This window comes from Myotis myotis, unplaced genomic scaffold, assembly GCF_014108235.1.
Source record: "Myotis myotis isolate mMyoMyo1 unplaced genomic scaffold, mMyoMyo1.p scaffold_m19_p_3, whole genome shotgun sequence".
Classification (NCBI taxonomy): Eukaryota; Metazoa; Chordata; class Mammalia; order Chiroptera; family Vespertilionidae; genus Myotis; species Myotis myotis.
The window spans coordinates 124,336,386-124,361,473 of NW_023416335.1; the positions used below are offsets into that span (position 1 = coordinate 124,336,386).

Consider the following 25,088-nt stretch of genomic DNA (forward strand, 5'->3'; position numbering starts at 1 on the left):
GGAATTCCCGCCGGACGACGTGCAGGGCTGGCCCCGCACCCCTGAGAGGGCCGGCCCGCCGCGGAGGAGCGGGGCGCTGCTCGGCGGCCGCGTCCCTACCCCGGGAGCTCTCCCGGGACCCCTCACCTTTCCCCGCGGGGGTAGCCCGACGGGCCGGGTCGTCCTGCTCCGCCTGGTCAGCCCGCGCCGCGAGCGGCCTCCCGGACTCGCCCGGCGTGGAGAGCTGGGCGCGCACCCCGCACGTGGGCCCGGCTCCCTTCGCCCCAATGCCCCGGCGAGAAGAGCTGAGTGGGTGCCGGTGGCTGGAGCTGTTGGAGGGGTCCCTCGGTGGCGATCGGGGCCGGCACACAGGTCACTGTTCGTTTCCTGTCCGCACGTTGCAAGGCTGTGTGTGAGTCTGGTACGTACCCTCGTTTTAGGGGGACGCTATCTTGTCCGTATGTTGGAATCCTCATTCTTTTCTGTTGTTCAGAACTTGCCCTCGGTTTGTTTTTTCCTCGTCTTGTAATTGAGCGGGGGTTGGCAGCGCAGGCTGTTCCGTAGCAGTGCAGTGCACGTGAAGCTGGAGCTTTTTGCTGCACTCCCGCGCCGTGCTTGTGCAGCCAGGTTAGTAACTGGCTAAGTATGTGGCACCTCCGGTTTAATTTGGGATGAAATTGCTATGCTACCATTTTCCTTGCCCGTGAAGACAATGTTAAACCGTGTTGTTGGCTGCCGTTACAGAGGTACGTCTAGAAGTATGTCATGAATGCTGGGCTTGAGTGGCCGCTGATACATCCTTAGTGTCCAGCTTTTGACCATAATAATGGGGCACTTAGCTCGTAAAAATGCCCACTGCTAAGTACTTTAAAATACTGTGGTCATTAGTTGTAATGATGAAGCTATTTCAGTAAAATCTCAAAGAAGTCTAGGATAACAAGAAACTTGTTCATAGTTTCTCATATAGTTTGTAATGCGTTCAGACTATGAGCACCAAATACTTGAGTAGATCTAAAACCGAGCAGGCTGTGAAAGCATTGCTTCTGTTACCAAGCAACAGCTTCGTAAACAAGCCTAATATTCAGCTAGAATATAATTAAAAGTATCCTACAGTTACCTGGATTCAGAATTCTCTAAGTTCATGGGTGGTTACAGTTAACAGTCACCTTTTATATTTTGGTTTGATTTCAGACTCATTTTGTTTAGAACAGTGGTTCTCAACCTTCTGGCCCTTTAAATACAGTTCGTCATGTTGTGACCCAACCATAAAATTATTTTCGTTGCTACTTCATAACTGTAATGTTGCTACTGTTATGAATCGTAATGTAAATATCTGATATGCAGGATGGTCTTAGGCGACCCCTGTGAAAGGGTCGTTCGAGCGCCAAAGGGGTCGTGACCCACAGGTTGAGAACCGCTGGTTTAGAATGATGAGAATGCTTTAAATTTGTGTCATACAGGTTCTCCAGAGAGTTGCAAATGAATTTGATTACCCTTTGATTATTTAGGACAGAGTATGTCAGGTGTTCCCTTTCCTTTCGGTATTTTCTTTTGTAACCTGATGAAGTGTGCAGACTATTATATTAAGGAATTTTCTCAAATAATGGAGTAATGCCAACTTAGGGTTACATGGAGCTTTAGGAAATTGAAACACTGATTGTCCACAGGTGGTTTCTAAGCCTCCGTTTAGCCAATAAACATCATTCCTCAGTCATTGAATCCCAAATGATATAATTTTTTAAATCCTCATCACTCAAGGATATTCTTACTGATTTTAGAGAGAGGGGAAAAGGGAGAAAGAGAAAGAGAGAAACATTGACAGGGAATCGAATCTGCAACTTAGATATGTGCCCTGAACGGGAATTGAACCCACCACCTTTGGTGTATGGGATGATGACGCTCCAACCAACTGAGTGACACTGGCCAGGGCTAAACTTTAATGATATAATTTGCCTGGTAAATAGTTTTCAGAGCATTTTCCATACTATTTGGAATACAGTAACCTTTCAGGTATGTAAGCAAGTATGTGAGAACATTTGAGAAACAGAATCAATGACTTCTTTGAAATCAAGCTATTAGTAAATGGGAATTAGAACTTGAAATTTAATGTTCTTTATATCCTGTCCTTACTGTATTGCACAAATCCATAGGCTTCATTTTAGTCCTCTATCCCTTTTTCTTCCCCAATTGCTGATGCTGAAGTAATTGAAATATTCAAGTTGGTCAAGACAAGCAGAGAAGAAGAATCAAAATCTTGAGTAATCAGATGTCAGCATTTTGTCATGGGAAGTTCTAATTCAAGCTTAGAAGAATGAAATCTTAACAGAAAGACTAGTGAATTGTCAGAATTCTTTGTGTTTTCCATGTGCTGTCTCTGTCTAAAGTAAATGTTTTATTTTACCTTTGTCATACATAATGTATTAGGTTCAGTGAGTAATTTTATCAAGTTGTCTAATCGGTGTGTATTTTTAGGGAATGTGTGTATGTATCTATGTAAAAGAATTTCCAGAAGTACATTTTCCTACTGACTAATGTTCACATTTCTTAACCTGGACTCTTAAAAGTCTCTCTGCACTCTGCGTTTTCAGGTTTTTATATTTTTTATAGAAAAGCTATGATCTCACTCATCACACTGGTTTCTTCACTATCCTCTAAACCTGCTATGTGCTTTCTCTCTTCTTTACCAGTCTTCTTGTCATTCTACCTACCTGACCTTGTTAGATAGGGCAAGAGTCTCAAGGTCTGGGCCATTCTTACTAAATGCTATTCTTGCTAAATGTTAAAATGTAGCACAGTATTTTGCAGACCAGTTATCAAAAGGATGAGATTGACAGGAACCTAACCCAATAATAAGTGAAATCAACTTGTAACTTCCCAAATAGTGTATATAAGCAATGGCTAATCCTCCCTTGCTGCAGGTAAATAAAGCTACCTTGCATTTTTTACTAGAGCACCCCAAATGGTGAATCCCTTGAGTTCCCCAAAGGGGTCGCGACTCACAGGTTGAGAACCACTGCTCTAGACAATTTCCCGCTGGTCTAGACAATTTATTGTTTGTCTAGAGCAGCGGTTCTCAGCCTGTGGGTCGAACGACCCTTTCACAGGGGTCACTTAAGACCATTGGAAATCACATATATAATTACATATTGTTTTTGTGATTAATCACTATGCTTTAATTATGTTCAATTTGTAACAATGAAATTGGGGTCACCACAACATGAGGAACTGTATTAAAGGGTCGCGGCATTAGGAAGGTTGAGAACCACTGGTCTAGACAGAGGGATTTGGGCTAGGACAGTGGTCGGCAAACTGCGGCTCTTTGCCCCCTTGAGTGTGGCTCTTCCACAAAATACCACGTGTGGGCGTGCACGTACAGTGTGATTGAAACTTCGTGGCCCATGCGCAGAAGTTGGTATTTTGTGGAAGAGCAACACTCAAGGGGCCAAAGAGCCGCATGTGGCTTGAGACCCACAGTTTGCCAACCACTGGGCTAGGAGTAGTAAATTGTGGAGAAGTGACTAGAGAGCAGTTCTCAACCTGTGGGTCGCGACCCCTTTGGCGGTCCAATGACCTTTCATAGGAGTCGCCTAAGACCATCCTGCATATCAGATATTTACATTACAGTTGCTACTGTAATGTAGCAACATTACAGTTATGAAGTAGCAACGAAAATAATTTTATGGTTGGGTCACAACATGAGGAACTGTATTTAAAGGGCCAGAAGGTTGAGAACCACTGGTAGGAAGATAAGGATTTAACAGGGTTTGTACAGATTTCTGAGCTTTGATTTCTCATTTCTGATGATAGAATGTCTTCTTCCTTACAGGGAGGGCACCTTTCACATGGGAGTTTTATCTCCTACTTTCAGGAAACTAAAGGAGGGTCAGAGCGCCCCTCTTGAACTTGCTGTTTCTCCTGTGCTTTTAACTCAAAGTAATCAGCATACCCAATGGCATATTTTGGAGTGACATTTTCTGAACTCCATCACCTCCAAAATCCTACAATATGTATTTATCAGACATACTCACTTGATACTTATACTTTATATTGTATTTTTAAAAATCATTTCTATGTATGACTTGGTCCCTAACTAGATTGTAAGCTCCCTAAGGGCAAGACACCAGATCTCAGTGCGCTGTATCCTTAGCCTCTTCCAAGCAGAAGTTGCTGAATAAATTTAGAGATGAGAAATGTGCATTTTTACCCCCCCCCCCATCTTCCTTTTATAGTGTAGTGTAAGTAAAAGCAAGTTTTTTTGAGTAACTGAGGAAGGGCAACTGTAAACTATAAGAAAGGGGATTAATGAAAGGAGATTCATTGGAATCAGAAAGAAAAGGTTCTGTTCCTAGAAAGTGTGAATATTTGAGAATTTCCCATGACATTATCACTGGTAAAGACTCCCTCAGGAGGTCACTACTCTCTAGTGGTCTTGGAGAGTTTGGTAAATTTCCTGGTTCCTCCTTAGAAGCTTCCTTTTAAAAATACTTCCTTCCCACCTCCCTTGTCTCTCCTTTCCCTCTCCCTCCCCCTCCCCCCTCCCCCTTCATCCCCCTCCCTCCCTTCTATCCCTTTCTCCCTATCTCCCATTTTACCTCTTTCCATTTTACTTTTTACCTAGTCAAGACTAATGAAATTATGTCAATACTTTCATCTGGTCCTTATAAATTAGCAATTCTCTTAAGTTTTATATTTTTCTATCCAGATGCTTCTCTGGTTCATGGAGAGATCACAGACAGTGCAGTCTAGCCCTAATCCAGGAAGAAAGCAATTGAGGAAGTTAGAAAGTACCTAGTTATTTGCTTTCTGCATATTGTAACTTCAAATTGCTTTTGGATTAAAATTCATAGAGTTATGAGGAACCTAAACCTAGCCATTCTCTTTCGGGAAGTGCCTTTCACCCTCACATAATGTCTTTAAATAAATTCTAATTAATTTTTATAGTCTTGCTGTAAATCCTATATCTGATGTTATAACAAAGAGTTACTTCACTTATTGGTATAAAAAGGTAAAGTTTAGTCTCAGAGTACTTTTATAAATCTTCGTCTGATTCTCTGATTTCTTGTTGAGTTTGTTGACCTAGCTTCTGAGTTGTTTGTTGCCCAGTAACACAATTGCAGTATAATTTACCAACCATTGAAAATATTGGCGCTGGACTACAGAAATTTTCCTGATGAGATTGAAGCACATATTTCTAGTGCTCACATTCAATCTGTCTTTCTCAACTGAATAGCATTTGGTTGAAGGCAGGCATTTGGGGTATGTTAAAGGGCATCCTATATAATAAAAGCCTAATATGCAAAGTGTCCCCTCGGGTAGTCGTTCGACCAGGAGACAGGGGATTTAACTGCTCGCTATGATGTGCATTGACCACCAGGGGGCAGTGTGGAACATGGCAGGCATAGGCGATGTGCTGCGACCTCTCACTGGCTACCTGGGGTTGGGGGTGACAGGGATGGAGGTGCGGTGAGAAAGTGGGGTGTCCACTGAGCTTGCTCTCACTCACCCTGCTACCCTCCCTTGGGATGCCAGGGCTCATGCGCTGGGGAAGCCCCCGCGCTCAGGTGCTGGGTGCTCGCGAAGAGCCTGCCCTGCACCTGCGTGGCCTCTTTCAGGTGAGCCGGGCTGCAGCTGACAGGACCATAGGGGCCGGTCGGGCTCTCCATGGGTTCACACAGGAGCTGGTCCATGAGGCCAGCCAGAAGAGAGAGTATGCTGCCTGCCTGGCTTCCATGTGGCACTGCTGGGCATCCCAGAGGCCCACACTGTGCCCTGGCCCGTGGTGTCTGGCTGCACTCACCGCATCCAGAGGGCCCCAGTGCTGCCCAGGGCCCAGAGGTCAGCTGAGACCTGCCCTTCCATGCCTGATGCTCGTGTTTTGATCACCGGCCAGGCCTAGGAACCGCACCTGTGCACGAATTTTGTGCACTGGGCCTCTAGTTCAATATAATCTACTTATATAAAAATGATGGGTGATGTTCGTCACATACGGAGGAACAGCCTTGACCAACCGGAAGGAAGTCAGTCCTACAGGGGTTGTCTTGGCAACGCCTGCGCCCGCCCCCAAGCTGTTTCCTGGAGCTGTTTCCTGTAAGGGCCGAGTTTGAGGCAGGAACCCACCCTGGGAGCGTGGAGGCAGATCTTTCTAAAGTGTGAACCTGAGTGGGGCGGCTGAAAGGCTTAGAAAAGACAGAGGAGAGAATGAAAGCCGGTTCTCGGTGGGATGCTGCTTCTCTGAGAGACACGCCCACAGCCATGCCTTTAGTTTATAGCAAATGCTACAAGGCAAAGTAAGGGCGTGACCAAGATGTTTACAAACATTCTCCTGGGTTTCAGTCCTACTCAACTACATGCACCTGAACTCTATCAAGCCGGCATCACTCAGGCACGTGGGGCCACGTGTTCGGACCATAGGTTCAAGCTTACAACTATAGCTGTTGGCTATAATTGTGCTGGGAGGGCCCTGCCCTCCAAGCTGGGACTTGCACGTGGCAATGAGAGGACTGTGCCCTCTCATCAGTCCAAGGCTTGACCCTGTCCAAAACACTGTAGTGGCTCCCCACAATAAAGTTTTAATTCTGTTTTTTTGTTACTAATGTTGTTGGCCCCACCCCATAACAAAGAAACAAAGGAAAATTTCCCCATCGAATTTCTGAATAGTATTACTCCTTCGGGAATGCCGTGTCATAAATTAAAATTGAAAGTGGGTGCAATCATCATGCTATTGAGAAATCTCAATAGTAAGTGGGGTCTTTGTAATGGTACCAGATTTATTATCAAAAGATTATGACCTAACATTATAGAAGCTGAAGTATTATCAGGATCTGCAGAGGGAGAGGCTGTTCTGATTCCAAGAATTAATTTGTCCCCATCTGACACTGGCCTCCCATTTAAATTGATTCGATGACGGTTTCCCATGATGCCAGCATTTGTGATGACTATTAATAAATCACAAGAACAAACTCTAGACAGAGTAGGCATGTTCCTACCTGAACCCGTTTTTGCACATGGTCAGTTATATGTTGCTTTCTCTCGAGTTTGAAGAGCATGTGATGTTACAGTTAAAGTTCTAAGTACTTCATCACAAGGGAAATTAGTCAAGCACTCTGAAAGTGTTTTCACTCTTAATGTGGTGTACAGGGAGATATTAGAATAAGTTTAATCACTTTATCAGCCATTGTTTGCATCACTGTTGTTTTTATGTCATGTTTTTGTCGTTTTTATATCATGCCTCTGTTGTTGTTATATCCTTTTGTTACTGTTTATTTATTAATAAATTTATATATTATTTTCATATACATTTTACTAATTTCCTTTCATCTCTCACTCTTCTATTATAGAGAAAGGGCAAATAGCAATATTAAAATATCTCTGCTAATTAATTCCCTTTTTAAAAAAATATATTTTATTGATTTTTTACAGAGAGGAAGGGAGAGGGATAGAGAGTTAGAAACATCGATGAGAGAGAAACATCGATCAGCTGCCTCCTGCACACTCCCCACTGGGCATGTGCCCGCAACCAAGGTACATGCCCTTGACCAGAATCGAACCTGGGACCCTTGAGTCCGCAGTCCGATGCTCTATCCACTGAGCCAAACCGGTCAGGGCAACTAATTCCCTTTTAATGTGCATGAATTTTGTGCACCGGGCTACTAGTTAAGTATATATTATTGGAGTAGGACATTATAACTTGTACATTTTTTTCACAAAAAGATGCATGATAAGAATATGTTGAAATTATAGTGTGTGTGAAGGACACATAAAAAAACTGGTTCGATTAAAGATTAGTGTATTCTGAACAAAAAAGCTCTTAAGTAATAACATTAGAATTCTCCATAACTGATATAGCCAGACAGAGCTAGGGGAGATGAAGCTGAAATGGTTCTTTAAAGAATATATTTTTTTTAATATATTTTATTGATTTTTTACAGAGAGGAAGGGAGAGAGATAGAGAGTTAGAAACATCGATGAGAGAGAAACATCGATCAGCTGCCTCCTGCACATCTCCCACTGGGGATATGCCCGCAACCCAGGTACATGCCCTTGACCGGAATCGAACCTGGGACCTTTCAGTCCGCAGGCCGATGCTCTATCCACTGAGCCAAACCGGTTTCGGCTAAAGAATATTTTTATATTACTTCTGGAGGTTCATGGAAAACTTCTATAATAATAAAAGTGTAATATGCTAATTAAACCGGACAGCTGAATAACCTTCTGGAAGTCATTCTGGACAGCCTTCCAGATGAAACCGCGGTGGCTGGGGCCAAGGCAGAGGCGGTTAGAGGTGATCAGGCAGGCAGGCAAGCAGGTAGGGGTAGTCAGGCAGGCAGGCAGGCAGAGGGGTTAGGGGTGGTCAGGCAGGCAGGTAGAGGTGATTAAGGGCGATTAGGCAGGCAGACAGAGTGGTTAGGGGTGATGAGGCAGGCAGGCAGGTGAGCGGTTAAGAGCCAGCAGTCCCGGATTGCAAGAGGGTGCAGGCTGGGCTGAGGGACCCCCCCCCCCCACGTGCATGAATTTCGTGCACTGGGCCTCTAGTCCTCTATCCTATCTAATAAAAGAGAAACATGGTAATTAGCCGTACGTCTGCTACCCTTCCCATTGGCTAATCAGGGCGATATGCAAATTAACTGCCAACTAAGATGGCGGTTAACCACCAACAAAGATGGCGGTTAATTTGCATATGTAGGCACAATGCTGGGAGGCGAAAGGGAAAGGACAGAAGAAGCCCCTGCCACTGACGGTGATTGGAAACCCAGGGGGGAGCTAAGAGCTGGGGGCAGGGCAAAGGCGGCCCTGGGGTGATCAGAGAACCTGGTGCTGATAGCGGGAAGCAGGGGTGGAGCCGGCAGTCCGGGGAGCTAGGGGTCCCTTGCCCAGGCCTAAAGCCTTGGCCAAAGACGTTAGGCCAGGGCAGGGGCGGAGCCTGCAACCACGGGGAGCTGGGGGTCCCCTGCCCAGGACTAACGCCTTGGCCAGAGGCGTTAGTCCTGGGCAGGGGCAGAACCATCCATCGCGGGGAGCAGGGCAGTGTCAGCAATTGTGAGCAGCTGGGGGTCCCCTGCCCAGGCCTAATGCCTTGGCCAGAGGCAGAGCCTGCAATTGCAGGGAGCTGGGGGTCCTCTGCCCAGGCCTAACCCTTGGTCAAAGGCATTAGGTCTAAGCAGGGGCAGAGCAGGAGATCGCGGGGAGCTGGGGGTCTCCTGCCCAGGACTAATGCCTCCACCAGAGGCCTTAGGTCTTGGCAGGGACGGTGCCAGAGATCCTGGGTAGCAGGGACGGAGCCGGGGATGGTGAGAGCTAGGGGTCCCCTGCCCAGGCCTGACACCTCTGCCGGAGGCCTCAGGCCTGGGCAAGGGGCTGATCCGGTGATTGGAGGGTGATGAGGGTCAACTCCTCTGGCCGAGGCATCAGGCCTGTGTGGGGGGCGGAGCCGGTGATTGGGGGGATATGAGGGTCCCCTGCCCAAGCCTGAAGCCTGGGTCAGAGGCATCAGGCTGGGCGGGGGGTGGAGCAAGTGATCAGAGGGATATGGGGGTCCCCTGCCCAAGCCTGATGCCTGGGCCAGAGGCATCAGGCCTGGGCGGGGGTCAGAGCCAGTGATAGGGGGAGGTGGGGGTCCCCTGTCCAAGCCTGACACCTCTGGCGGAGGCGTCAGGCCTGGGCAAGGGGCCGATCAGGCGATCAGAGTGTGATGGGGGTCAACGCCTCTGGCGGAGGCATCAGGCCTGGGCAAGGGGCCAATCTGGCAATCGGAGGGTGATGGGGGTCGACGCCTCTGGCCAAGGTGTCAGGCCTGGGCAAGGGTAGAGCCCGTGATCGGGGGAGATGGGGTTCCCCTGCCCAGGCCTGAAGCCTGGGCCAGAGGCATCAAGCCTGGGGTGGGGGGGGGGGGGGGGGGGGGTGCCAAGCCGCAGATTGGTGTGAACTACAGAGGAAGCACCTTTTCTGACCGCTCATTGATTAAGCTCCCTGTACACCACTGGTAATATTCTTAGTAACTTGGGTAGTAAGAATCCAAAATGGTGATCTAGGGTTTTTCACCACACTCCTGGTGAAAAAAGTGAAGGTCCACTGCTGGAGGGCTAAGAAATGTCATATCCTGCCCTAGCCACTTTGGCTCAGTGGATAATGCCTTGGTCTGCCGATGGCAGGGCCTGGGTTCAATTCTGACCAAGGGCATGTACCTAGGTTGCAGGCTCCTCCCTGGCTGGGGCCCACGTCAGTGCACATGCAGGAGGTAACCAATCAAAGTGTTCCTCTCATTTTGATGTTTCTCTCTGTCTTTCCCTTTCACTTTCACATTCTCTAAAAATCAATGGAAACATATCCTCAGGTGAGGATAAAAAAATAATAAAGAAATTATTATTATATGAAAGACACATTTTGAAAATGCCTAAAAAAAGTTGTCATTTTTTCATGGTGAAGGGACTGGAGTCCGTGTTGATGAAAAAACCTTGCTGGCTGCGGTGACTGGCAGTAGCTGCAGCAGCGAGTTTATGGGGCTGGTGCCTTCCCCTGATCAGCCCGGTCACCTCCCACAAAGGGAGGCCAGACTGCGGCTTAGGCCTGCTCCCCAAGGGGAGGAGGGAGCGGGCCTAAGCTGTCAATAGGACATCCCCTGAGGGCTCCCAGTATGTGAGAGGGGGCAGGCTGGGCTGAGGGATACTCCCCCCCCCCCCAGTGCACGAATTTCATGCACTGGGCCCCTAGTAATCTAATAAAGAGGGAATATGCTAATTGACCCTCATGCCATTGCAAAATGGCGGTGCCTACAGCCAGTAAGGAGGGAATATGCTAATTGACTGCCCCGCTGTCAAAGATGGTGGCGCCCACAGCCAATAAGGAGGATATATGCTAATTGACTGCCACACCCTCAAAGATGGCGGCACCCACAGCCACAAGATGGCTGGCAGGGGAGGGCAGTTGTGGTGATCAGGCCAACAGGGGAGGACAGTTGGGGGCGACCAGGCCTGCAGGGGAGGGCAGTTGGGGTGGACTAGACCTGCAGGGGAAGGCAGGTTGGGGCAACTCGGCTACCAGGGGAGGGCAGTTGGGGGTGATTGGGCTGGCAGGGAAGGGCAGTTGGGGCAATTGGGCTGGCAGGGGAGCAGTTAGGTGTCAATCAGTCTGGCAGGGGAGTGGTTAGGGGGTGGTCAGGCTGGCAGGCAGAAGCAGTTAGGGGCAATCAGGCAGGCAGGCAAGCAAGTGGTTGGGAGCCAGCAGTCCCAGATTGTGAGAGGGATGTCCGACTGTTGGTTTAGGCCTGATCCCTGTGGGGATCATAAACCGGTAGTCAGACATCCCCCAATGGGTCCCAGATTGGAGAGGGTGAAGGCTGGGCTGAAGGACACACCCCCACCCCCAGTGCACAAATTTTGTGTACCGGGCCTCCAGTATATCAATAAGCATGAATTGATACACATCATGATTTTCTGGGAAGAGAATTGTGATTCAGGAGACCAAGACTTGATAAGTCACTTAAACTTTCTTGGTCTATTTTCTCATTTGAAAAAAATAAATTGCTGAAAGTTTCTTTCAGAATTGTATGCTTCCAATTTAAAACCAATTTTACTTTCTTGGTAATTGGTTTAGTCAATATTTGAATGCCAGTTATGTGTCTTGCACTATAACTTGTGACTGGTGTCAGGAGTGGGGGCAGTCTTGAGTGACTAAGCCCTCCACCTGTAGGGTCTGCACTGATTCTGGGTAGTTAGTGTCAATTAATTTTGGAACGCTCATTTGGTGTATGGAGTGTTGGAAAATTGGTTGGTGTTAGGAAAACACCTATGCATTTAGTGTTAGAAGTGTGAGTAAAAACAATTCAGAGTTATTTTTTAACCCAAACTGCCAAAATGTTTTTGAAAGTGACTGTACCAGTTACATTCCTACTAGAAAAGTATAAAGGCTCCATTTTTCCCATATCCTCACCAACACTTAGTATCATCTGTCTTTTTTATTATAGCCATTTTAGTAGTGTCTCATTGTGATTTTAATTTGCATTTCTCTAAACACAAATGATGTTGAGCTTTTCATGTGCCTATAAGTCTGTTTTGGTGGAATGTCCACTTAAGTTCTTTGTGCATTTTTTAGCTGGAATTTTTGTCTTACTATTGAATTATATATTCTGGATAAAAGTCTTTTATGAGAGAAATATTTACAAAGATTTTCTCCTTGTTGGTGGTTTGTTTTCTTACTTTTACTGGTGTTTTTGAAGTGCAAAATATTTTAATAAAGTCTTATTTATTATTTTTTCTTTTATGGCTTATGCTTTTGATATTCTGTTTAAGAATTTTTTGCCTAATTCAAAGTCACAAAGATTTTCTTCTGGGTTTATTTTTAGCTTCTTCATTTAGATCTAGGACCCATATTGAATTCACTTTTGTGTATGGTGTAAGATAAGATGTAAGTTCTTTTTGTTTTTTTATATCAAGTAGATGCTAAGTTGTCCTAGCACCATTTGTTGAAAAGGTTGTTTTCCCTTGAATTATATTGTTGTCTTTAAAAAATAAATCTGAATACCATAAAGTAAGCATTTATTTCTATAGTCTCAATTTTGTTCCAGCCATCACCTTTACTAGAGTTCCACACTATTTTGATTACTGTGTGTTACAGAAGTTTCAAAATGAGTAGCGTAAATCCTCCCAGCTTTCTAAAAGTGATTCTAGATCTTTTTCATTTACATGTAAAATTTAGGATCAGCTTGCCAATTTCTACAAAAAAATTTTTTGCAGGGATATGATAGAATTTGCATTGACTCCATAGATCAGTGTGGGAAGAATTGCTAACATAATTGTCTTCCAACCCATGAACATGTAATGTCTCTCCATTATTTAGATGTTTAATTTCTCTCAACAATGTTTTTTATTTTTCAGTACATAAAGCTTACACTTCTTTTATTAAATATATTCCTAATAATTTGATAATTTTTGATGCTATTGGAAATGAAGTTTTTATAATTTGATTTTAAAATTGTTCATTGCTAGCATATAGAAATGTAATCAATTTTTATATATTGTTTCTGCATAAATGATCATGTCTGTGAATAAAACAATTCTGTTTCTTTCCAATCTGATTGTTAATACATCCTGTCATTTGTTTTTGCCTCATTGTATGAGCTAGATCCTCTAGTAAGATATTAAATAGAAGTATTGAGGGTGCATTGCATTACTCCTGGTCTTAGAGGAAAATTATGCAGATTTTTCACTATTATGTTTGATACTAGCTATAGTTTTTTGTAGATGCCCTTTATTAGGTTTGAGAAGTTCCATTTGTTTCTAGTTTGTTGAGAGTTTTTAATCGTGAATAGGTATTGGATTTTGTCAGATTTTTTTAAAATTTTGCATCCTGTGAAATGATCATATGGTTTTATTCTTTTAATATGATATACTACATTAATTGATTTTTAGAGGTGAAGCCAACCCTGTATTCCTGGGACAAATTTCTCTGAGTCATGATGTATAATCTTTTTTATATTGCTGAATTTAGTTTTCCTAAGTTTTTTTTTTTTTTTTAAAGGAATTTTGTGTCTGCATTCATGGGAGATATTATAGTCGTGTACTGCTTAACAATGGGGATACAGTCTGAGAAATGCATCATTAGATGATTTAGTCATTGTGTGAACATTATAGAGTATACTTACACAAACTTACATGGTATAGCCTACTCTATACCATGTTATTGCAGGCAGTTGTTACACAGTGTTAAGTAACTGTATAAACATATCCAAACAAAGAAAAGGTACAGTAAAAATATGGTATAAAATTAAAAAATGGTACATATGTGTAGGTCACTTACCATGAATGAAGCCTGCAGGATTGGAAGTTCCTCTGGGCGAGTCTATGAATGAGTGGTGAATGAATGTGAAGGCCTTGGACAGTGGTTCTCAACCTTCCTAATGCTGCGACCCTTTAATACAGTTCCTCATGTTGTGGTGACCCTCAATTTCATTGTTACAAATTGAACATAATTAAAGCATAGTGATTAATCACAAAAACAATATGTAATTATGTATGTGTTTTCTGATGGTCTTAGGCGACCCCTGTGAAAGGGTCGTTCGACCCACAGGTTGAGAACCGCTGGCCTAGGACATTATATTGTACACTACTGGAGACTTAATAAACATAGTACACTTAGGCAACAATAAATTTATAAAACAGCATGAGATTAAATGAAGCACAAGAGAAAATAAAACAACTAAGAGATGCAGTAAACAAGATGTATGAGCCTGATACTGGCATAACATGGCATAGTATTTTACAGCAAACTTTTTATTTTATTTTAGTTTATTTTTATCCTCACATGAGGATATGTTTTTATTGATTTTAGGGAGAGAGGAAGGGAGAGAGACATTGATGTGAGAAACATTGATTGGCTCCCTCCTATAGGCACCCCAATGGGTAATCAAACCCGCAACTTAAGTATGTGCCCTCCTGACCAGGAATTGAACTGCAACCTTTTGGTTCACAGGATGATGCCACAACCAACTGAGTCATCCGGCCAGGGCACAAACTTTTTTTTTAATAACTAGAAGGAGTCCATGCTACTACAATAATAAGTGTATAAGCCAGTAACAGTCATTTATCATCATTATCAAGTATTATCTACTGTACAGTCTGGCAGTGCAGTAGGTTTGTTTACAATAGTATCAACACAAACACGTGAATAATACATTACACTATGATGTTATAATGGCTATGACATCACTAGGTGATAGGAATTTTTTAGCTCCATTATAGTGTTATGGGATCACAGTTGTATATACCATCTGTTGTTGACTGAAATGCTATGCAGCACATGACCATAGTCCTTTGGTTTCTTTTTTCATGATGGCTTTCTCTAGCTTTGGTATAAGGGCAACACTGACTTCATAGAAGGAATTACATGGTGTTTCCCACTCTTTTCTAAAATAGTTTCCAAAGGATTGTTATTACTTCTTTAACTATGTGATAGCATTCATCAGTGAAGCTGTATGGACCTGCGCATTTCATTGTGGGAAGATTTTTAATAACGAATTCAGTTTTCTTATTTGTTATAATTCTATTCAGATTTTTAATTCTTTTTCTTGAGTTTTGATACATTTTGTGTGTGTCTAGGAATTTAGTCCATTTCATATGTATAATTTGTTGATATACAGTTCATATTTTTAAAGTAGTCTTTTAAGTTACTTTGAGCTTGGTAATGATGGCTCCTCTTTTATTCTTATGTTGGTAATTTGTCCCTTTTGTCTTATTTTCTGGGTAAATCTGGCTAAGAGTTCGTTATTTTTTTCAAATAAGTATATTTTATTTCATTGCCTTTTTTTCTATTTTTCTATTCTGTTTCATTGATTTCCACCCTATAATTTTTTTCTTTTTTTCTGCTTGCTTGGGCTTAGTATACTACTTACCCCTCCACCCCCTGTTTTCCTATGGTGGAAGCTAAGATTACTGATTTGAGACCTTTTTTCTTTTCTGATATAAGTGTTTAAAGCTGTAAATTTCTCTCAAAGTGCTTTAACTGCATTTTATAAATTTGGGTAGGCTCTTTTTGTGTTTATTCAATTCAAATATATTTAAAAAAATTCCAGGTGATTTCTTTGATCCATGGGGTATTTTGAAGTGTGTTGTTAAATTTATATTTCTTTCTGTTGTGAAGTGCTAATTCCATGTAATCAGATTACATACTTTTAATGATTTTGATGGTGTTTTTTATGCCTAAACTTTATTTTTTTTAACCCCCAACCTCCCCCCCCCCCCCCCCCCCCGCTCATGTTCTCATCCCCCCATTGTCCGTGTCCATTGGTTTGGCTTATATGCATGCATACAAGTCCTTTGGTTGATCTCTTCCCCTTACCCCCACCTTCCCCTACTTTCCCTCTGGGGATTGATAGTCTGATCGCTGTTTCTCTATCTTTGGATTTGTCCCTGTTCATCAGTCTATGTAGTTTTCTATATTCCACAAATGAGTGAGATCATGTGGTATTTATCTTTCTCTGACTGGCTAATTTCACTTAGCATAATGCTTTCCAGGTCCATCCATGCTGTTGCAAATGGCAAGAGTTCCTTCTTTTTTACCGCAGCGTAGTATTCCATTGTGTAGATGTACCACAGTTTTTTAATCCACTCATCTGCTGATGGGCATTTAGGCTGTTTCCAGATCTTAGCTATGGTGAATTGTGCTGCTATGAACATAGGGGTGCATATATCCTTTCTGATTGGTGTTTCTGTTTTCTTGGGATATATTCCTAGAAGTGGGATCACTGGGTGAAATGGGAGTTCCATTTTTAGTTTTTTGAGGAAACTCCATACTGTTTTCCACAGTGGCTGCACCAGTCTGCATTCCCACCAGCAGTGCATGAGTGTTCCTTTTCCCCCACATCCTCTCCAACACTTGTTTGAATGATTTTGATGTTTTTAAATTTATTGAGATTAGTTTTGTGGCCTAGCACATGGTGTATCATGGAGGATGTTCCATGTGTGTTTGAAAAGAATGTATATTCTGCTGTTTTGGCATATAGTCTTCTGTTAAGTCAATTTCATTGGTAGTTTTGGTCAAGTCCTCTCTATTTCCTTGCAGAGACAGGTTGAATCATATATGAGTGTTTATTCCATTAATGCTGGCAATATGGGGAGAGCAATCAGTCACCCTGGAAATTCTGCTCTGACCCCCCCTCACCAGTTGGCTCATTATATACACGTGAGGGAAAAGATAGGTACATGCAGCTGTGAGCTGCAAGTGTAACGTGGAAAGGGGAGGGTAGGGGCTGCAGTCTGGCCTTGAGGAGCTCAAAGTCCAATAACAAGATGACTAATCGATGATGTTACAAACAGCTCTCCTGTTCCTGGGACTGGAGAATAGTCAGTGTTCTTGAGGCAAACTCCTGGAGTGGGTCACGGTCTGGGCATAGCAACCAAATCAAAGCATGTCATGTTCCTGGTCTGTTCTCAAAATGTATTTCTTTTCTAAGTAATGGACCCATCGAGGCATCTTATCTTTTTACAGCCTTATTTCAGGCTCCAGTTTCCCAGGATCTGTAAGAAAACTTCTTATCTAGAGTTAGTAAAGTGAATAATTATTAAACAACTGTGGCTCTATTCTGATTATGTGCCCTTTCTCACTATCAGGAGGAGAGAGAGAGAAATACATTGATTTGTTGTTCTGAGGCCGGATAGTTAGAAGCTAGGAAAATTTCTTAGCAAGTGGAACAGGAAAACTGAGACAGATAGTTAAACAGCCACTCAGTTTACAGCCATCTAATAACTCCTATCTTCCCTAAACCAAGGACACTTATGTGTAAATGACTTAAACTTCTCTCCAACCAGAGGATAAATATCTTAAATCACTTAGGGAGATAGCAGAAATCCAACTAGTGCTATTTGTGCCAACCACACCCAAGGACAGATGAAATTAAGGGAGTAAATCTCATTTTGGCACATCAGCATAAAACTGATGATTCTATTGAGATCCTCCCCTAGGACTTACCAGACTTTAAAACCTCTTGAAATGCAGGTCCCAGCGTGTGTTCTCCCTTCCAGGAGCACATCCATGTCTTTTCCTCCTGTCCTTCCCGCACAGGCGTGCAACTCCTGAACTTGAGGGGTCCCCACAAGACTTGCAATCAGGGGAGCAGTGGGCAGTGGCTGCTGATTCTGGGCTGTCCCTAAGGCCCGCTTTTCTCTGATTTCTCAGTGAACTAAAGTAGCCCAGCCTAGACTCCTTTCTTTCCTATAACTTTTCTAGAGAGCCAAAGCAGTCCTGCCTAGGCTCTCTCCTGTTAATTCTTCTAATAAATGTCTCAAAATCTCTGGACTTGTGTTGTGAAATCTTTCTTGCACAAAGTTAAGAACCCACTACACTGCAAGCCAGCTCAAGGCAGACCTGCTAAGGGTCAGGACCCCTTTCCACTAACAGTTCCACTTATTTATGCATTCATTGGTTGATTCTTATACATACCCTGACCGGGAATCAAACCCTCAATCTTGGCATATCAGATTGAAGCTCTGATCAGTTGAGCTAACCAGCCAGGGTTCCATGCTTATATTATTCACTATAGGCCCAGTGCACAAAATTCATGCGCTGGGAGGGTCCCTAGTGGCTGGTGGCAGCCGGCCAGGTACTCCTCCCTTCCCCCAGCCTCCTGCCGCTGCTGGGGCCTCCCTCCCTTAGCCCGTCACCTGCTGCTGCTGACTGGGGCATCCCTCCCTTCCCTTGGCTGGCCCTGCCCCCTGGTCAAACTCCCGGAAGAACTCCTGGTCAAGGGGACAATTTGCATATTACACTTTCATTATATAGGGTAGCCCTTTGAACAAAATTAGAACTTTATTAGCCACTCCAAATGTACTTGTTGAGTTGAACTTCCCAATTTTCCTCAAGCATCACATTATAAGGCATTTGGGTTGGGGAATTCCAAGCACTGTGTGATTTCTTGCTTTCTGTATCCGTTTCATAAGTGGGAGGAACTGCTTACCATTCATTCAACAAGTGGCAGCACTAGGAATGTCCAACTAACAGTTTAGGCCCGATCCCTTGGAGGCATAAGCCTTTAGTCGGTCATCCCCCGAGGACTCCCTGGCTGTTAGAAGGATGTCTGACTGCAAGCTTAGGCCTGATCCCCCGGGGAGTGGGCCTAAGTCAACAGATGGACATCCCCCAAGGGGTCCTGGACTGCAAATGGGCGCAGGCCGGGCTGAGGACCACACCCCCCCCCCCCCCCGCCAGCGCACAAATATTTTTGTGCACCTGGCCTCTAGTCCTATATAATATCCTAATATGCAAATCGACCGAACGGCAGAATGACCGGTAGTGGTCAGCCCTGATTCTGACACTTATAACTGTGTGATAAAGCCAATTATTTCTTTCTGCTTCAGGTTTTCCACCCATAAGATGGGGAAAATGGTAGTACTGCCTCAGAAGGATCATGTTATGTACTACTTTTTATAATCAGGGCAAAAAAATGTAGATGCCCGTACAACAGCAAGATGCCTTTCACCTGTATGAAAAGTATGGTCACTGGTGCATGCAGTGTCTTGGATTGCGAGGGGGATGTCCGACTGCTGGTTTAGGCCTGACATCCCCCAAGGGGTCCCAGATTGCGAGAGGACACAGGCTGGGCTGAGTGACCCTCCCGCCCCCCATGCATGAATTTTGTGCACCGGGCCTCTAGTATAAAATAAATACTCGGAAGCAATCACAGGGAAGGCAGAAACTTATGGAGCAGAAAGAAGGGCAGAAGCTATTCTTTATGTTTACTTTTAGAGTAATTATAAACTGAAAATATTTTTATGATTGTTCCGACTGTAGGGTTTTAGGTGTGACTCTGATCTTGATTTGTGGATTAATTGAAAATATTGAGTGAGCACCAAAGCCCCATTGAAGCAAGTCTAGCCCCAGAGGGGTGTCTCCAGCACAGAAGTTCTCCCACTGCAGACACAGCTGATTCTCACAGCCAATTGGCCTGGAGGTCAATTCCTCACAGTGATAATTACAACAATCAAGGTTTAATTACAACAAGACTGTGCACAAAGCGCACAAGGGGGTGCACCAAGAGTGTCTACCTCAGGTAATTGGGACACTTAGCACAGAAAGGAACTCTATCGACAGCGAAGCATAAAAAATGCTGAGACAAAGAAACAGGACACAAACGACAGAATCGGAGGAAAGCAAACTGCTGGATATAGAGTTCAAAACCAGACTTTTAAGGTCTTTAAAGAACTGTCTAGAAGCCGCTGATAAACTTAATAAGGCCCTCGAAAAGACTGGTGAGTGAGAGTATCGCTTCTCGGCCTTTTGGCTAAGATCAAGTGAAGACTGGTGAGACCGCCGATAAATGTAGTGAGATCTTCAAGAAGACTGGTGAGACCGCCGATAAATGTAGTGAGATCCTCAAGAAATCCAATGAGACCCTCGATGTTGTGATAAAGGACCAACTAGAAATTAAGCATACACTGACTGAAATAAAGAACATCATACAGACTCCCAACAACAGACCGGAGGATCGCAAGAATCAAGTCAAAGATTTGAAATACAAAGAAACAAAAAACACCCAACCGGAAAAGCAAAATGAAAAAAGAATCCAAAAATACAAAGATAGTGTAAGGAGCCTCTGGGACAGCTTCAAGCGTACCAACATCAGAATTATAGGGGTGCCAGAAGAAGAGAGAGAGCAAGATATTGAAAACCTATTTGAAGAAATAATGACAGAAAACTTCCCCTACCTGGTCAAAGAAATAGACTTACAAGTCCAGGAAGCGCAGAGAACCCCAAACAAAAGGAATCCAAAGAGGACCACACCAAGACACATCATAATTAAAATGCCAAGAGCAAAAGACAAAGAGAGAATCCTAAAAGCAGCAAGAGAAAGAAAATCAGTTACCTACAAGGGAGTACCCATACGACTGTGAGCTGATTTCTCAACAGAAACTCTGCAGGCCAAAAGGGAGTGGCAAGAAATATTCAAAGTGATGAATAGCAAGAACCTACAACCAAGACTACTTTATCCAGCAAAGCTATCATTCAGAAGTGAAGGCCAGATAAAGAGCTTCACAGATAAGAAAAAGCTAAAGGACTTCATCACCACCAAACCAGTATTATATGAAATGCTGAAAGGTATCCTTTAAGAAGAGGAAGAAGAAGAAAAAGGTAAAGATACAAATTATGAACAACAAATACACATCTATTAACAAGTGAATCTAAAAATCAAGGGAATAGATAATTTGATGAACAGTATGAACTGGCGATTGTAATAGAATCAGGGACATAGAAAGGGAATGGACTATTCTTGGGGGGGGGTAAGGGGTGGGGGTGAGGGAAGAGATTGGACAATAATCGTGCACCTATGGATGAGGACAGTGGGTAAGGAGTGAGGGCGGAGGGTGGGGTGGGAACTGGGTGGAGGGGAGTTATGGTGGGAAAAAAGAGTAGCTAATGTAATAATCTGAGCAATAAAGATTTAATTAAAAAAAAAAAAAGCAAACCAAGATTGAATAAAAGGTTGGCGAGGCCTGGGCAGCAGTGGAAGTCCTTCCCCTTGAGTTGGACTTGCCCTCCTGGTCCCCCTATATTTCCAAATTAAAAAAAAAAAAAAGAAAGTATTTAAGAAGGTATTTTTCAGTTTGGCATAATTACATGAGCAAAGTTGTGAAGGCAAGAATAAGTAGTATATGTATGAGGAACTGTAAAGCAAACCTAATTGGCTCTAGCAAAGGGATCCTATGGGCCAGCAAAATGAAATGTTTTAATTTGTATTGGGAGTTTGGCTAATGCAGGACTTTGAGTTTGGCTGAGAAAATTTTGTTTTGATCCAGTAAACAATAGGAAGGATTATAATAGGAATTACTGTGATGGAAAGTGTACAGAAAAGATTGCCCTGGTAGATATTTGTAGGCTATGTAAGGATGAAGAAAGACCACTGGGACACTAGAGAGCGCTGTTAAAATAAACCATGTGTAAAATAGTTGAGACTTTGAATTAGAAGATGATGACCTAGAGAAACTAAGATGGCAGCATAGATAAACACCGGGAAATTGCCGCCTCCCACAACAATTGAAAAATACCGCAAAGGACAGAGCAGACATTATCCAGAACAACAGGAAGCCTGGCTGAGTGTAAATTCTACAACTAGAAGGAAAGAAAAGCACACTGAGAGTCAGAGGAGCTGCGGAGGTGAAGTGCAGAGGTACGGCGGCTCGTGCGCGCGCGGAAAGGGGGTGGCACCTGAGGACGCGGCTGTCTTTTTGAATCACAAGCTCCCGACTGCTCTGAACTCCGTTTCCGGGAAGTCTCTGGGGACCCAGGACTCATACGGGGAGAAGCTGGACTGTCGGGCAGCGGGCGAACTTGAGGGCGGCTTTCCCTCAGAGGTGCTTGCAGCAATTATCGGGTCACTGAGACGCGCGACTCCTTAGGAGAATCAGCCATAGCTGCTTTCTCCGCCCTTTGACTCCCTGAGACCCCGCCCCACCCAGGCTGCGGCAGAGGCTTTTGCATGTGAATGTACCTAACTGCAGCCGAGCCAGGCAGACCCGGAACTTCCAAGAGAAGGCCCAAAGCCCCGCAGCGGCATGCATTGCTTCACAGCTGAGCCTCTTCGTGGCTCCTGCTGTGTGGCCTCAGGCAGAGGCTGAATTAGCACCTCCTTAGATCCAGGAGCCACTGTACCCAGGGGTCAGAGGGGGACCATCCAGATTGCAACTCCTCAGATCCATAAGGGACACACTCAGGGAGCAGACTCAGTGAGCACCAAAGCCCCACTGAAGCAAGTCTTGCTCCAGAAGGGTGTCTTCAGCACAGAAGTTCTCCCACTTCAGACACAGCTGATTCTCACAGCCAGTTGGCCTGGAGGTCAATTCCTCCCAGTGATTCTACAACAACCAAGGCACCAAGAGTGCACCAAGAGTGTCCACCTCAGGTAACTGGGGAGGCTGAGCCACTGGGCCCTACAGGACACCTGGAGTGCAGGGCCACTCTATCAACACAGGGAAGCAGCCAAAATGCAGAGACAAAGAAACAGGTCACAAATGGCAGAAATGGAGGAAAGCAAATGACTGGATATAGAGTTCAAGGCCACGTTTATAAGGTTTTTCAAGAATTTTATGGAAACCGCCGATAAATTTAATGAATCCCTCAATAAGTATAGTGAGACCATGGAGGACATGAAAAAGGACCAACTAGAAATTAAGCATACACTGACTGAAATAAAGAATAATTTACAGAGATCCAACAGCAGACAAGAGGATCCCAAGAATCAAGTCAAAGATTTGAAATACAAAGAAACAAAAAATACCCAACCGAAAAAGAAAAAAGAAAAGAGATTCCAAAAATATGAAGATAGTGTAAGGAACCTCTGGGACAACTTCAAGCGTACCAACATCAGAATTATAGGGGTACCAGAAGGAGAGAGAGGGCAAGATATTGAAAACCTTTTTGAAGAAATAATGACAGAAAACTTCCCCTACCTGGTGAAAGAAATGGACTTACAAGTCCAGGAAGCGCAGAGAACCCCAAACAAAAGGAATCCAAAGAGGACCACACCAAGACACATCATAATTAAAATGCCAAGAGCAAAAGATCAAGAGAGAATCTTAAAAGCAGCAAGAGAAAGACAGTCAGTTACCAACAAGCGAGTACCCATAAGACTGTCAGCTGATTTCTCAACAGAAACTTTGCAGGCCAGAAGGGAGTGGCAAGAAATATTCAAAGTGATGAATAGCAAGAACCTGCAACCAAGATTACTTTATCCAGCAAAGCTATCATTCAGAATAGAAGGTCAGATAAAGAGCTTCACGGATAAGAAAAAGCTAAAGGAGTTCATCACCACCAAACCAGCATTATATGAAATGCTGAAAGGTATTCTTTAAGAAGAGGAAGAAGAAAAAGGAACTCTTACCATTTGCCACAGCATGGATGGAACTGGAGAGCGGATAAATACCACAGGATCTCACTCATTTGTGGAATATAATGAACAACATAAACTGATGAACAAGGACTGATCCAGAGACGGAGAGGCATTGATTGGACTGTCGGGCCTTGGAGGGAAGGTAGGGGAGGGTAGGGGTAAGGGGGAAAAATCAACCAAAGGACTTATATGCAAGCATATAGGCCTAACCAATGGACACGAACAACGGGGGGGTGAGGGCATGAGCGGGGGGGGGGGGGGGTTGAGGGTAACGTGGGGACAAAGACATATGTAATATCTTAATCAATAAAAAATATATTAAAAAAAATAAAAAAATAAAGAAATTAAAAAAAAAAAGATGATGACCTAGAAATGGAGAGGAATGGTTGAAATTGGCAGATAGATGAAGAATCAACAGGATGAATAATTTATTACTAACAGGAATTTGTGGGTGAGTTATTTGCTAAGAAATAAGGGGAGGATAGTGGCAATTGATTTTTTTTTTTATGAGGCATATAGAAAATTTGATGCTAATTAGCTTAATTCTTGTTATGTTGAGCTTCCTTTGTAGGCGAGATATGTGAGTAGAATAGGAGTTATGAGCTGGGAGAGAGGTTAGGAACATGGGTATAAATCTGAATGTCATTCAGATGTAATAAATGAAACTGTGAGAGAGGCAACTTGACTTATCATACAGAGATGGAGCAGCAGACCAGAGATTTCTCATGGTAAGGGAGAAAGGGAGCAATTAAGGGATGTGAGAAAGGTCAGTGAGATAGGAGGTGATCATGGTTTTGTAGATGGTAAGAGAGATTATTTCAAAGAGATTCATAAGGTGATTGTGTGCAAAGTCCATCATTAACTTTTCTGTATGTTTACTAATATTTAGTGTAGTTTAGTAAACATAGTAAATTACTAATGAAAGGTAAGTATAAATTATTCTCTTAATTATTAGATTAATCAAGTTTGAAATATTTAAAGTGATTTAGGTTCCCCCTCATCCTAAAGTAGAGCATTCCTGTGAAAGCTGAAATGGTGTAAAGAGAAGAAGCAGTCAATCACCTTAGGACACATCTTGCTAATGGGTGTACAAAATAAACCCAAATAAAGCACAGATGTTCACACAGTCAAATCTATGGCATCTTGATGCTGAGGTGCTGAGTGTAGTTCCTTGTGAAGGGGCTTGGCAGTGCCATTCTCACCGCCTCTATAACTATTCACCTCACTGCAAAACAAATGCTGAAACTTTCACTTTTTGCCTTTTTTGTAAAAGTGAAAATCCTCTTAGGATTTCTTTCCATTAGAGAAAACACATAACAATGTAGGGTTTTCGTAAAAGCAAAGTGGTATAAAGCAAGCGTTTGAAAAGTGGGGGATATCTGCATTATCTGTTGTTTAATTGGTAAGAAATAATGACATCAAATTACTTTTATAGTTTATAAGCCATGCATCAGTATTCCCATGTAAAGGGATTGCCAACGTTATAAATTTTGCCCCAGATTACAAAAGTAGCCTCTTTTTGCATCATTTAAAAATACTTACAATTTTAGCTCAAGTGAAGGGAATAGTGTACTTTATATTTACAGTTAGTAAAGTGCTTTTGCCTATCTGATATTGTGACATTTTTTTAAAGTGTGATTTTTTTTGCCCTTAGTTTTCCAAATAGATTGTTGTATATGTTCATACCATCTCAACACTGTGGTTTTGTTCTTTCCTAGTAGCTAAAACAGTTTTACTATAT

General features: G+C 43.3%; 1 protein-coding gene across 4 annotated transcripts in view; it reads left to right on the forward strand.

Moving 5' to 3' along the window:
- The first annotated feature begins 268 nt into the window (after positions 1 to 268).
- The window catches only part of CEP83 (centrosomal protein 83), a 127,691-nt gene continuing 102,871 nt past the window's right edge, over positions 269 to 25,088 (forward strand). For 3 of the 4 annotated variants that reach the window (XM_036301583.1, XM_036301581.1, XM_036301586.1), the window contains exon 1: positions 269 to 400. The gene's annotated coding sequence lies outside the window, so the exon portion shown is untranslated. The remainder of the gene's footprint in view (positions 401 to 25,088) is intronic. The other variant, XM_036301584.1, reaches the window with a different exon arrangement.